Source organism: Syngnathus floridae, chromosome 6 (genome assembly GCF_059516105.1).
Source record: "Syngnathus floridae isolate MCC-2025c chromosome 6, RoL_Sflo_1.0, whole genome shotgun sequence".
NCBI lineage: Eukaryota > Metazoa > Chordata > Actinopteri > Syngnathiformes > Syngnathidae > Syngnathus > Syngnathus floridae.
This window is the reverse complement of record NC_142418.1, coordinates 691774-705095: the sequence shown is the minus strand read 5'-3', so window position 1 is coordinate 705095 and position 13322 is coordinate 691774. Positions and strand designations below refer to the sequence as shown.

Sequence of the window (13322 nt, the reverse complement as noted above, 5' to 3'; positions counted from 1 at the left end):
TGACCCGACTCTCCGTTTAAAGAGTTAAAAACGCTCCTTGTTCCCTCTGCAACACGAAGGCGCTAAAACAGGGAGACGATAGTTTCCAAGTCGGGACAGGAAAAGATTCGCCCGAGCCTAACCGCCTCTAAGATATCAATTCCGACAGAATTAATCTATTCTTTTTAGGATGCCAATCCCTCTAAAGTCAACCGACGCCTGTGCCGTGTAACTACTTGGTCGAGACATGTTGAAGTGACCGTATCCTTTTTACAGCGGCTCTTTCCCCTATCGATTTGTAGCTCATGTAACTGCTCGGAAAACTTTAGGGGCGATTTTATCCATCCATCCATCCATCCATCCATCCATCCATCCATCCATCCATCCATCCATCCATCCATCCATCCATCCATCCATCCATCCATCCATCCATCCATCCATCCATCCATCCTCTTCCATCATTTTCTTCCAGTTATCCAGGGTCGGGTCGCGGGGGCAGCAGCTTCAGGAGGGACTCCCAGACTTCCCTCTCCCCAGCCACTTCATCCAGCTCATCCCAGGGGATCCCAAGGCGTTCCCAGGCCAGCTGAGAGACATAGTCTCTCCAGCGCGTTCTGGGTTGTCCACGGGGTCTCCTACTGGTGGGAAATGCCCGGAACACCTCCCCAGGGAGGCGTCCAGGAGGCATCCTGATGAAATGCCCGAGCCACCTCATCTGGCTCCTCTCAACGTGGAGGAGCAGCGGCTCTACTCCGAGTCTCTCCCGGATGACCGAGTTTCTCACCTTATCTCTAAGGGAGAGCCCGGACACCCTGCAGAGGAAACTCATTTTGGCCGCTTGTATCCGGGATCTCGTTTTTTCGGTCACAACCCATAGCTTGTGACCATAGGTGAGGGTAGGAGCGTAGATTGAGAGCTTTGCCTTTTGGCTCAGCTCTCTCTTCACCACGACGGACCGGTACAGAGTCCGCATTACTGCCGATGCTGCACCGATCCGCCTGTCGATCTTGCGCTCCATCCTGCCCTCACTCGTGAACAAGACCCTAACATACTTGAACTCCTCCACTTGGGGCAGGGTCTCATCCCCGATCCGGAGAGGGCATTCTACCCTTTTACGACCGAGGACCATGGACTCGGATTTGGAGGTGCTGACCCTCATCCTGACCGCTTCACACTCGGATGCGAACCGCTCCAGTGAGAGCTGGAGGTCATGGCTTGAAGAAGCTAAAAGCACCACGTCGTCTGCAAAAAGCAGAGGTCCCCAAACCGGACACCCTCAACGCCTCGGCTGCGCCTAAAAATTCTGTCCATAAAAGTTATGAACAGAATCCGCCAGAATCAGAATTGGCGGAGTCCAACCCTCACTGGGAACGAATCCGACTTACTGCCGGAAATGCGGACCCAAACTCTGGCATCGGTGATACAGGGACCGAACCGCCCTTATCAGTTGGCTCGGCGATTTTGGGGCGATTGTGTCAATAAAATGCAAAATTTTGAGGCCAATTGTGGCTTACGGTTGTACTACCCTGAGAACAGCCGCTCTCGTCCGATCTCAGAAGCTAAGCAGGATCTCGCCTAGTTGGATGGGAGACCGCCTGGGAATATCAGGTGCTGTTTTTTTTTTTTTTTTTCACTTCAATCGTTAAAGCAAATTTTTACAACTGCCATCACGTACAGCATTTGGAAACTGCAAGCCTAGTTTCAACTCCGACTTTGAAACTATAACCTGAGTTTGAAACCTATATTGTGTGGTGTCATCCATAGCATTGTAGTTCACATTTTTACCACTAGAGTAAGGCTTTGTCCACTGAATAAAGAGGCTGGCTCCCTGTGAACTCAAAGCAGCAGTCTTTATTTAAAAAAGAACCCAACACAACACATTGCGCTTCCATGTAGTGTTTTTCCCGTTTGCATGACATTTACTTTGATACAGCAAACAGCACGTCGCAACAGCAAATTGGTGCTACCACATAAAAAGCTGTCAATAACGTTTTATGATAGACCTGTTTCCATGAAACACCAAAAGTCTTGGAAGAAAGCCTGTTTCGGACCTGGTTGTGTCATGGATGGTAGACCGTGAGGGAATACCAGGTGCTGTAAGCCTTATTATTATCCTCACCGGGCACCCGTGAGGATATGTTCCCCCCCTGTAACTTGGTCTAGGAATGAGGGAACCTGTTCAAATTTGCCACACTACCTGAGCAGACCCCCAGGAAGACAGAAAAAAAAAACAGTTGGAGTCTAGGACTCACCGTTCTCAAAATAAGGGGGGGGAACATATCCTCACGGGCCACCCGTGAGGATATGTTCCCCCCCTGTAACTTGGGCTAGGAATGAGGGAACCTGTTCAAATTTGCCACACTACCTGAGCAGACCCCCAGGAAGACAGAAAAAAAACACCTGGAGTCTAGGACTCACCGTTCTCAAAATAAGGGGGGGAACATATCCTCACGGGCCACCCGTGAGGATATGTTCCCCCCCTGTAACTTGGGCCAGGAATGAGGGAACCTGTTCAAATTTGCCACACTACCTGAGCAGACCCCCAGGAAGACAGAAAAAAAACAGCTGGAGTCTAGGACTCACCGTTCTCAAAATAAGGGGGGGAACATATCCTCACGGGCCACCCGTGAGGATATGTTCCCCCCCTGTAACTTGGGCCAGGAATGAGGGAACCTGTTCAAATTTGCCACACGACCTGAGCAGACCCCCAGGAAGACAGAAAAAAAGCCAGTCGATGTCCAGGACTCACCGTTCTCAAAATGGGAGGGGGGCACAAATATTCACGCCTTGACATATTTTATAGCGTTCCTGTTACAATTTTTATCCCACCACCTTTCACTTTGCTTGGGACAAAAGGAGCCTTCAGAACTGAAATTTCTTCTCAATTATTCATTCAAATCAATTCACTCAAATCATTGTCGTTATGAAAGATTTGATCACAAAACGTGTGTGGCTTTTTCTTAAATGAACACGTTTGACATTGCTAGAGTGTCAGCTTTTAATTATATTGCGCTGTCATTTTAAAGCAAATTAATAAATGCAACAATATTAATTCGCTTTGAAAATACCTGAGTAATAAAATGGATGGATGAATGATGATTACAATTAAGAATAAAGTCTCCTTTGTAATATATACTCCTTGTAGCATGTAACGGTACCCAAAAGGAGGAGTTTCTTTGCATCGAGGTTTATGCAAAGAGCTCACGTAATTATATCGTTGCTTTTTGGTGAAGTGAGTGAGTGTTCCGTCTTTACGACTGGTCTTTGAATGCACCCCGCTTCAATGGCAGAACGCGGATGAATTTAAAGACATCAAATGAGAATAATCCTTTATAAAAATTAAAATTGACTGACGCAAACGTGAATTCTTCATGTTTTTATTGAAAACAACATAGTGCTGACGCCGTACGACGCCGTACGGCATCGGTTTTTCGCTTTCCAAACAAGGCGTGCGCGCTCCCGCGGCAGGGGGAACAAAATCTCACGGGGGAACCAAATCGAGCACAACACCGGTGCTGTGTGGAGTGGACTGACTCGAGCGGACCATCTCTTGTCTTGGCACACAAGACAGGCAAGTGAAACACCATCAGCGACTCCCATGAACATCCGAGTTGATGTGCACCAGAACTGGTAAACCTGTGGTTGATCCTGGGGTTTCAAGCAGCAAGATAAAAACAGGTAGCCTACTATGGATTTAAAAAACAGTTATGAGAAACTTCCCAAGTAGTCGCATTTCGCCCCTAAAATATGAGACAGGGTGAGTAAAATTTCCATCTACTCGCTAAAGCGCATTGGGTGGATCTATTAGTGTATGTAGTTAACTGTTTTTTTTTTTTTTTTTTTTTTTTGTACGACTGGTATATCTCTCCAGCTAGCGTTAAACGTTAAATTTAAATGTCTCTGATTGGTCAATTGGCCTTACGTGATCAGCTATTTACCTCCTTGACGGAATGTTTCCGATTGTGCATGTTTGTATACTATTTTCTATATAGTGCACTGTTAAGGGGTTACGCCATTTTGTAGGGGTGTGCCAATGTTACTGCAGTCAACCAGCCGTGTTTTATTTCCTCGTGGTCGAGCCAGGCGCTCGTATTATAAGCTTTACTGTAAAAGAGCGAGGTGAAGCAAGGTGTGCTCATATTATAAGCTTTGCGGGAAAAGACCGAGGAAAAAACAGAACAGCGTTATACCACGTAAACTTTCTAAGAGAGCGAAGGAAAAGCTGGCCGGACAACGTTAGCCTCGGCGACTCGCGAGCATTCGCCCGCCTGCCGCGACGGCATCTTGCGGAAATTGGCTTCCCCCTGTTAACCTAACTAACTGGCAGCAGTGATGCGACAACATCCGCTTTATTTTCGGCAGCATTTTGGCGCTACTTTCCTAACATCATTTCCACTTGTTAACTTACGCGGAGAACTAAGTGTTTTTACACCGCCACAATGAGATTGGGTTTTCATCACTTGTAGTAGCTGTTAATGGCTAGGGACTTGTTCTTGTTCTGGGACTTCCAGATCCAGACAGACAGAATGGTAATGGCGAACCAACCGGACATTGTGGTGGTGGGCAAAGAGCAGAGGAAAGCCGTTGTGGTTGACATAGCCATCCCAAATGATGGTAACATTAGGAAAAAGGAACATGAGAAACTTGAGAAATATCAAGGGCTCAGAGAAGAGCTGGAGAAGACCTGGAGAGTTAAGACTTCAGTGGTACCTGTGGTCATTGGAGCACTAGGGGCAGTAACCCCCAAACTGGAGGAGTGGCTGAAACAGATCCCAGGAAAAACATCTGACATCTCAGTCCAGAAAAGTGCAGTACTAGGAACAGCAAAGATACTGCGTAGAACCGTCAAGCTCCCAGGCCTCTGGTAGAGGACCCGAGCTTGAAGGGAAAAAGAGACCACCCACGGGGGGTGAGGAAAAGTTTTTTTTTTTTTTTTTTTTTCATATAATGTATGTGTGTGTATATATATATATATATATATATATATATATATATATATATATATATATATATATATATATATATATATATATATATATGTGTGTGTGATGGCCTCCTGTGAAGCGAATCCCATTGTTCACTGGTCAAATCATAAAATTCCATGATTCAAATAACATTTTTATCAATCGTCCACCAAGCAAAGTGTCTGATCACGTTATCTGTTACATGATGTGTTATTATTAGTGTATCGTTACTGTCTATGTCCATGTATTTTGTTGTTTTTAATGCCCGTTTACGTGTAAATAAGCAGCCTTATTCCCTTTTTATCAAAACTCCTCAGTTATGTCAGCCCCAGCACCCAAATATCCTTCCATCCCTTTTGTTCCAAACTCCACCAACTTCCGTAATACTTTAGCAGTCTTTAGCAAGGTGTTCAGTTTGGTATTGGAGACTTCATGTGGCTCGTGCAAGTCTTTCGCATTCTTTCACCTTAGATTCTCATGATGATGATGATTCAGGGCTGGACCAAGCGGCACTCCCAAATGAGTCCATTTTGTCTTTGTTCTTTTATTTCTTTTTTCTTTCAGTCCCTCTTCATAGGGTCTGCAACTGTGTTTATCGTATTTTCCGCACCAAAAGGCGTTTCGGGTTAAAAGGCGCAGACTCAATTGCGGGGTCTATTTTGTATTTCATCCACACAGGGCGCACTGCATTATAGGACGCATGCATGCCATGACTTACGGTAAACAAAAAAAGTCACGGGAACAAGACAGTGAGTTCGGTTGTACTTTATTCTACTGTTTAACCATGTGCTCTGCTGTACTGACATTATTGTTAATTGATACTCGTACACAAATCCGTCCAAGTCCTCATCTTCTGTATCCAAATTAAACAGTTGGGGAAGTTCGCCATTAAACATGCCAAGTTCCCTCTCGTCATTGTCTCGTCGGCGTTACGTCGGTCTTCTGCAATGATCCTGGCTTTCCAGAAAGCTCTAATTGTACCTCGTAAGCATATCTCTTTGTCTATGCCAGGGTTCGTCAACCCAAAATGTTCAAAGAGCCATATTGGCCCAAAAATAGCAAAAACATACCTGTCTGGAGCCGCAAAAATCTAAAAGCCTTTTATAATGCAACATAGACTGTCAATACATGCATTTTATGCCTACTATTAAAATTATATTTAAAAAAAATAGTGGTATCAATTAGAGATGCACCGATCCGATATCTGGATCGGATATCGGCCCCGATATCAACAAAATAGATGGATCGGGTATCGGAAAATGCAGCCGATCTGTGAGCCGATCTGTTAGCTTATGGGCTTGTAAATATAAATTGACGATCGAAACAACGAAAAAGAAGCTGTTGCTCTGAAAAAATATAATTATAAATTTGCCGCGCAGACGAGTTTGACTGCACCGAGCCGCCAGCCGGAAGTGACGTCTCATGACGTCTCAAGTTGTACGCGTTAAGCTTCAGTGAATGTAAACAAAGAGAAGAGGGGCGAGCGCGGAGACGTCGGGCCAGGTTTGCGGCCAACCCAGCTCGCCTAGCCGTGCCTTCCATTCTCCTGGCGTACGTTCGTTCGCGGGACGACAAGATGGGTTGCGTTCGCCTGATAGGTTCCACGAACCGGACAGTGCGTGCCTGCTGTGTGCTCGTGTTCACAGTGGCCTGGTTGACTGTCATCTTTCCGGACTCTGCTGTGCATAGGGAGCAGCTAGCGTGCTATCACTCTTATTGTTCATCTTCTTGTTTTAATTGTGTGAAGGCGATGGCCATACCATATTCACCTCCTTCACCCCCACTTCCAGTGTGGCGGCCATCTTGGATTGACTCTGAAGTGCCCCCAATGAACCCAGAATGAACCGGAAGTGCCCCATATCAAACCGCAAGTAACCTTAGGTAAACAGGAAGTGACCTTAGGTGAACCGGAAGTGACCCCAAATCAAACCGGAAGTGACATTTTTAAACCGAAAGTGACATTTTTAAACCGGAAGTGACCCCAAATAAACCGGAAGTGACCTCAGCTGTACCGGAAGTGCCTCTAATCAAACCGGAAGTGACCCAAATCAAACTAGAAGTGACCTTACTTCAACATTAAGTGCCCTAAATAGCTACATTTTAGCTAACTTTTCCAACTGGGTGATCGGCAGCAAGTTTAGCATGCTTTAGCTGAAAATGTTGCTCCAAATTCCTCTTCTTGTTATTTGACAACTTCTCATTGCAAATCAAACATGCAGGCAATGCTTCAGCATTGGCAATGAAAGCAAATAGTTCAGTCCATTCTTTCTTAAACCCTCTGTTCTCATCAGCAATCTTTCTCTTTTTGCCTTTTGAATCGATGGCCCATCACTCACACTCCTGTTTGTTTACAACTTGCCCGTGCTGTGTCGTAGGCCATGACGCAATTTTGCCATTTGACGCCATTCTTAAATTTGGTATTTTTAATATATTTACAACTACATACATTTTTACAGCATAAGAATGGTTGTGTCACGATTACCATATAAAAAACATATTTAAAAAAAACCAACAAAAAACAACAACATATTTTTACATTTTCACGCATTTTTGCAAAAATTTCAGGGAGCCGCTAGGGGAGTGCTAAAGAGCCGCATGCTTTTTCTTTACACAAACAATAGTATTTATTTATCAACGGGGCGAAGGTAACTAGTCTACATGTTACGTGAAGTCCTCTGATTTGTTTACCGCCCCGATTACGTAAAACGTAATGTTTAAAGTGTAAACGTGTCACGGCTCTGCTCTTGGCGTGCTGACGTGCCCCTGCAGCCTAGCGTGAGGGTATCCCGCACATTTCCCAGAGGCACGCGCTAATAGTGCTCATTGCCGGCCGCTGTCCCAAATCCTGGACGGCAGTGCTTTTTTCCTACGTGCGCGCTTGTCCTCAGTGCACGCCCCACGCTATCAGCTATCAGCACGGGGTGCATTTTTCCTTCGTGTGTGGCTGTCCGCACGACTTTTTTATAATTCTATTTATAAAACACTTTATTATGCTTTAGCTTTATTATACTTACAACACTTTTTGAAACTTATTGTATCTTTAAATACTTTTTAAATAGCTTTAAAAAGCTTTCTATGCCCTTCTGCTTTGATGACCCACGACTCGGGCTCGCTGACCGACTTGTCAGCTTGCCGGCATTCCAGACCTCCTTAACCATTCCCAAATATAGAGCCCATGTTGCATTTGGTTGTCCTGCCTCGTTTGTGACAACAAAACGAAGCGCAAACCACCAAATTTGACTGTGGGTAGCAAGTTTGTCATGGAATGCTGTGTTCTTCTTCCTCCATGCATACCGCCCCTTCTTATGTCCAAATCACAAAATTTTAGTTTCATCAGTCCACAGCAGAAAAGGCTTCTGCCGCATTATTCTCCCACACAGCATCTGCTTGTGCAAAGTGCGCTGAATAGTTGAACGATGCACAGTGTCACCATCAGTACGGAGATCATGTTGTTGGGCTTTGGAGCTGCTCTGTGGGTTGACTTTGACTGTTCTCACCATCCTTCGCCTCTGCTTATCTGAGATTTTACTTGGTCTGCCACTCCGGGCCTTAACTAGAACTGTCCCTGTGGTCTTCCATTTCTTCACTATGTTCCTCACAGTGCAAACTGGCAGCTGAAATCTCTGCGCTAGTTTTTTTTATCCTTCCCCTAAACTATGACGTTGAACACTCTTTGTTTTCAGGTCATTTGCCAGTTGTTTTGTGGCTCCCATGTTGCCACTATTCAGAGAAGATGCAAAGAGGAGAACAACTTGCAACTGGCCACCTTAAATACCTGTAACTGGAGAGATTTTGTAGAGAAGAATGGTCAAAATACCTTCAACCAGAATCCAGACTCTCATTGGAAGCTATAGGAAGGGTATAGAGAACGTTATTTCTGCAAAAGGAAGATGTATCTGTTGGGGTGCCCAAATTTATGCACCTGCCTACTTTTGTTCAAGTAATTATTGCACACTTTCTGTAAATCCTATAAACTCCATTTCACTTCTCAAAGGTCACTGTGTTTGTCTGCTATATGACGCATCCATCCATCCATCCATCCATCCATCCATCCATCCATCCATCCATCCATCCATCCATCCATCCATCCATCCATCCATCCATCCATCTTCCGCTTTCTGGGGTCGGGTCGCGGGGGCAGCAGCTTTAGGAGGGACTCCTAGACTTCCCTGTCCCCAGCCACTTCGTCCAGCTCATCCAGGGGGATCTCAAGTCTTTCCCAGGCCAGCTGAGAGACATAGTCTCTCCAGCGTGTCCTGGGTTGTCCACGGGGTCGCCTGTCGGTGGGACATGCCCGGAACACCTCCCCAAGGAGGTGTCCAGGAGGCATCCTGGTAAGATGCCCGAGCCGCCTCATCTGGCTCCTCTCAACGTGGAGGAGCAGCGGCTCTTCTCCGAGTCTCTCCCGGATGACCGAGCTTCTCACCCTATCTCTAAGGCAGAGCCCGGACACCCTGCGGAGGAAACTCATTTCGGCCGCTTTTATCCAGGATCTTTTTAATTCGGTCATAACCTATAGCTTGTGACCATAGGTGAGGGTAGAATAGAATAGATGTTTATTGTCATTGTCACATGTACAACGGAATTAAAAGTGCCAACCGATCAGTGCATCGGCTAAAATAAAAAATACAAGCTAAAAGTCTATACAAACTAAAAACCACACAAAAGATCATACACAAACAAGTGACATGTGATTGCACCCCCCCATATTTTTGTTAAAAAAAGACATGCAATTGCACACCACCATATTGCTAATTGCTAGTTAAAATGTAGACATGTAAATGTAAACATGTAGATTACAGCTGTTTTTCTGCTCGTTAAAGCAGATGATCTTTTTTTTTGCGGCATTTAGTGTGACTACCGCTGTAGGGTAAAAGCTGTTGGCGAATCTTATCAGTTGGTTCGGCACCCCGTACTCCCGAAGCACCCTCCACAGAACTTCCCGAGTGACACGGTTGAACGCCTTCACCAAGTCCACAAAATATATGTGGACTGGTTGAGCAAACTCCCATGCACCCTTGAAAATCCTGCTGTGTGTATAGAGCTGGTCCACTGTTATACAGCCAGGACGAAAACCACACTGCTCCTCCTGAATCTGAGATTCGACCTCCCGACGGACCCTCCTCTCCAGCACGCCTGAATAGACCTTACCAGGGAGGCTGAGGAGTGTGACTCCTCTGTAGTTGGAACACACCCTCCGGTCCCCCTTCTTAAAGAGGGAAACCACCACCCTAGTCTGCCAATCCAGAGGCACCGTCCCGGATGTCCAAGCAATGCTGCAGAGGCGTGTCAGCCATGACAGCCCCACAACATCCAGAGCCTTTAAAAACTCCGGGCGGATCTCATCCACCCCTTGGGCCTTGCCCCCGAGGAGTTTTTTAACTACCTCAGTGACTTCCACCCCAGAGTTTGGAGAGTCCACCTCAGAGTCTCCAGGTCCTGCTTCCACAATGGAAGGCGTGTCGGTGGAATTGAGGAGGTCTTCAAAGTATTCTCCCCACCGACTCACGACGTCCCAAGTCAAGGTCAGCAGCACGCCATCCCCACTGTAAACAGTATTGACGTTGCACTGCTTCCCCCTCCTGAGACGCCGGATAGTGGACCAGAATTTCCTCGAAGCCGTCCGGAAGCCATTCTCTATGGCCTCACCAAACTCCTCCCACGCCCGGGTTTTTGCCTCAGCAACCGCCTCAGAGTCTCCAGGCCCTGCTTCCACAATGGAAGGTGTGTCGGTGAAATTGAGGAGGTCTTCAAAGTATTCTCCCCACCGACTCACAACGTCCTGAGTCGAGGTCAGCAGCACGCCATCCCCACTGTAAGCAGTGTTGACGATGCACTGCTTCCCCCTCCTGATGGTGGACCAGAAAAAGTCATTCTCCATGGTCTCACCAAATTCCTCCCACGCTCGGGTTTTTGCCTCAGCAAACGCGGAAGCCGCGTTCCGCTTGGCTATCCAGTACCCGTCGGCTGCCTCCGGAGTCCCACTGGCCAAAACGGCCCGATAGGACTCCTTCAGCTTGACGGCATCCCATACCGCCGGTGTCCACCAGCGGGTTCGGGGATTGCCGCCACGACAGGCACCGACCACCTTACGGCTACAGCTCTGGTCGGCTGCCTCAACAATGGAGCCACGGAACATGGTCCACTCAGACTCAATGTCCCCCGCCTCCTCCGAGACGTGGGAAAAGCTCTGCCGGAGGTGGGAGTTGAAGCTCTTCCTGACAGGGGTTTCTGCCAGACGGTCCCAGCAGACCCTCACAGTACATTTGGGTCTGCCAAGTCGGACCAGCATCTTCCCCCACCATCGGAGCCAACCCACCACCAGGTGGTGATCAGTTGACAGCTCCACCCCTCTCTTCACCTGAGTGTCCAAAACATGCGGCCGCAAATCCGATGACACGACTACAAAGTCGATCATCGAACTGCAGCCTGGTGTCCTGGTGCCAAGTGCACACATGGGCACCCTTATGTTTGAACAATGTGTTCATTATTGACAATCCGTGTCGAACACAGATGTCCAGTAATAGAACACTGCTCGTGTTCAGATTGGGGGGGGGGGCGTTCCTCACCATCATTGAGACGCCCCACCACTCCGAATTAGGGGTCCAGCACTCTCTGCAACTTGCAGTGGCTGAGGTGAATCCAACTGGGCCGTACAGCGATCTTCACTGCGGTAGTCAGCAAGACTTGGAATGGTCCCTCCCATCGTGGCTGGCCCAGTTCTTTCTTTTGATGACCTTGATGTTGACCCAGTCTCCTGGATTGATGGGGTTGTCGACCTGTGAGGAGGAAAGATCAGGCATTTGAAATTTGTCTTTGACACAGTTTGAGCGTCCTGATTATATAATCTGCCAAGGACTGCTCTTCATCTGTTGTTTGCAACTCTCATAGTCAATTGTAGTGCCCATTTAACTGGCAAATAGGAGTGTTTGCGGGAAGAGTTTGAACACTTCCTAATGATTCCCTCTAACCAAAGACTACTTATGACAGGGGCTTTCCCATTTATTGCCTCCTGGTTTAAAAGAGATTGTCTTATCCATGCCTTCTTTCTCCTCACACGCCCGCACCCACACAGGGTGTGCGCGCACACACACACACACACACACACACACACACACACATCTGCACGCACACATACACATAACGGCATACAAAGTTCAGACGAACGAAAACAGACTGTCACAACTTTACAGAGATTACGCACGAACACAGAACACACAGACAAAGGGATTCTAATCCATCTCTCATGTAGCTTCTTTTGATAGAATCTCCTATTGGTAACTGTATAGCAGACGTTTTAGCATATAATCCCATACTCTGCTCTCTCGCTTCTACTTTTTCATGTCGGTGCAGTCGTAGGTGGCCCCTATTGCAGTCATTGGCTTGTTAACTGTCGCCTTGTGCGACTCCTATGCATGTTTGTGTGAAAGTCAAAAATTGAACGTACCTAACTTTCTGACCATCGAACCGCCACTGTGGTACAAAAAACCTTACAATTGTATTGAGTAGGTACATTGAGCAACCTAGCTTCCTCCTGACTGCCAAATGTCCTGTTCTAAAATTTATATAACTCGACCTCTACTTCTTAAGCCTGATGAGCCAAAATATCAGATCTTGCTCTTGTTTCCTACCGTTTAAGCCTATTTGTTTTATCCAAATCCGTTCAATCTCTGATTATAATGCTTTTATCTGTAGCGCTATGTATTATTTAAATTTTATTTTATTTTTTATCAAATCTCCTCAGTTCTGTTAAACTCAGTGCACAATGAACCTCCCTTCCACTTTGAACCAAGCTCCACCAAGTTTGGTAACGCCGTAGCAAGGAGTGCGATTTGGTCGTCGGACACTCCAAGTCCATATCTTTTTGCTGCACTTCACCCTCTTAAGTTGGTGTTCTTTTGTTGTTGCTTCAGAGCGACCCCATCCATCACTCTTGAATGAGTCCATTGTTCAAATGAGTCCATTTTCATCATTGTGAGTTCCTCCGCTTTTCACTGTCTTTTCCGTCCCCGAGGATGTTGTATTTCCTCCGGAGTGGACTTGTACCCCTCCAAGCACAACAGCAGTCTTTTCTTGTCCTTCGCCAAAGGTCAAAGGTGCTTCAGAGCCAGGCACCATTTTGTAGTTGTTCACGGCTGCAGGCGAAGTCTCGGATTGGGTTTCAGGGACCCTGACACTGAGAATGACAGGCTGGGACATATACTTGTAAGACTATCTCCAAATGTAGCTGCTGCCATCAATTTGCTAGTAACGTTTGTTTACCGAACTTCAAATTCTCCTAATAACAGCGGTCTCGTTTTTATATTGTAAATCCTGCAACTCATCCTATTTTTTGAGCTACATTTTATCTATAGTTCCAATTTAATGGGACAGTATGTT

At 46.5% G+C, this 13322-nt stretch overlaps 1 protein-coding gene across 12 annotated transcripts in view; it reads left to right on the top strand.

Moving 5' to 3' along the window:
- pdf (peptide deformylase, mitochondrial) overlaps window positions 1–13322 on the top strand; it is a 64606-nt gene that overhangs the window by 39419 nt on the left and 11865 nt on the right. Inside the window, exon 1 of one of the 12 annotated variants that reach the window (XM_088379690.1) lies at window positions 3269–3550. The exons of 5 other annotated variants lie outside the window; for them this stretch is intronic. The gene's annotated coding sequence lies outside the window, so the exon portion shown is untranslated. Of the gene's footprint in view, window positions 1–3268; window positions 3737–4068; window positions 4889–13322 lie in introns of those variants that run through there. 6 more of the 12 variants (XM_088379686.1, XM_088379687.1, XM_088379681.1 and 3 more) reach the window with 6 other exon arrangements.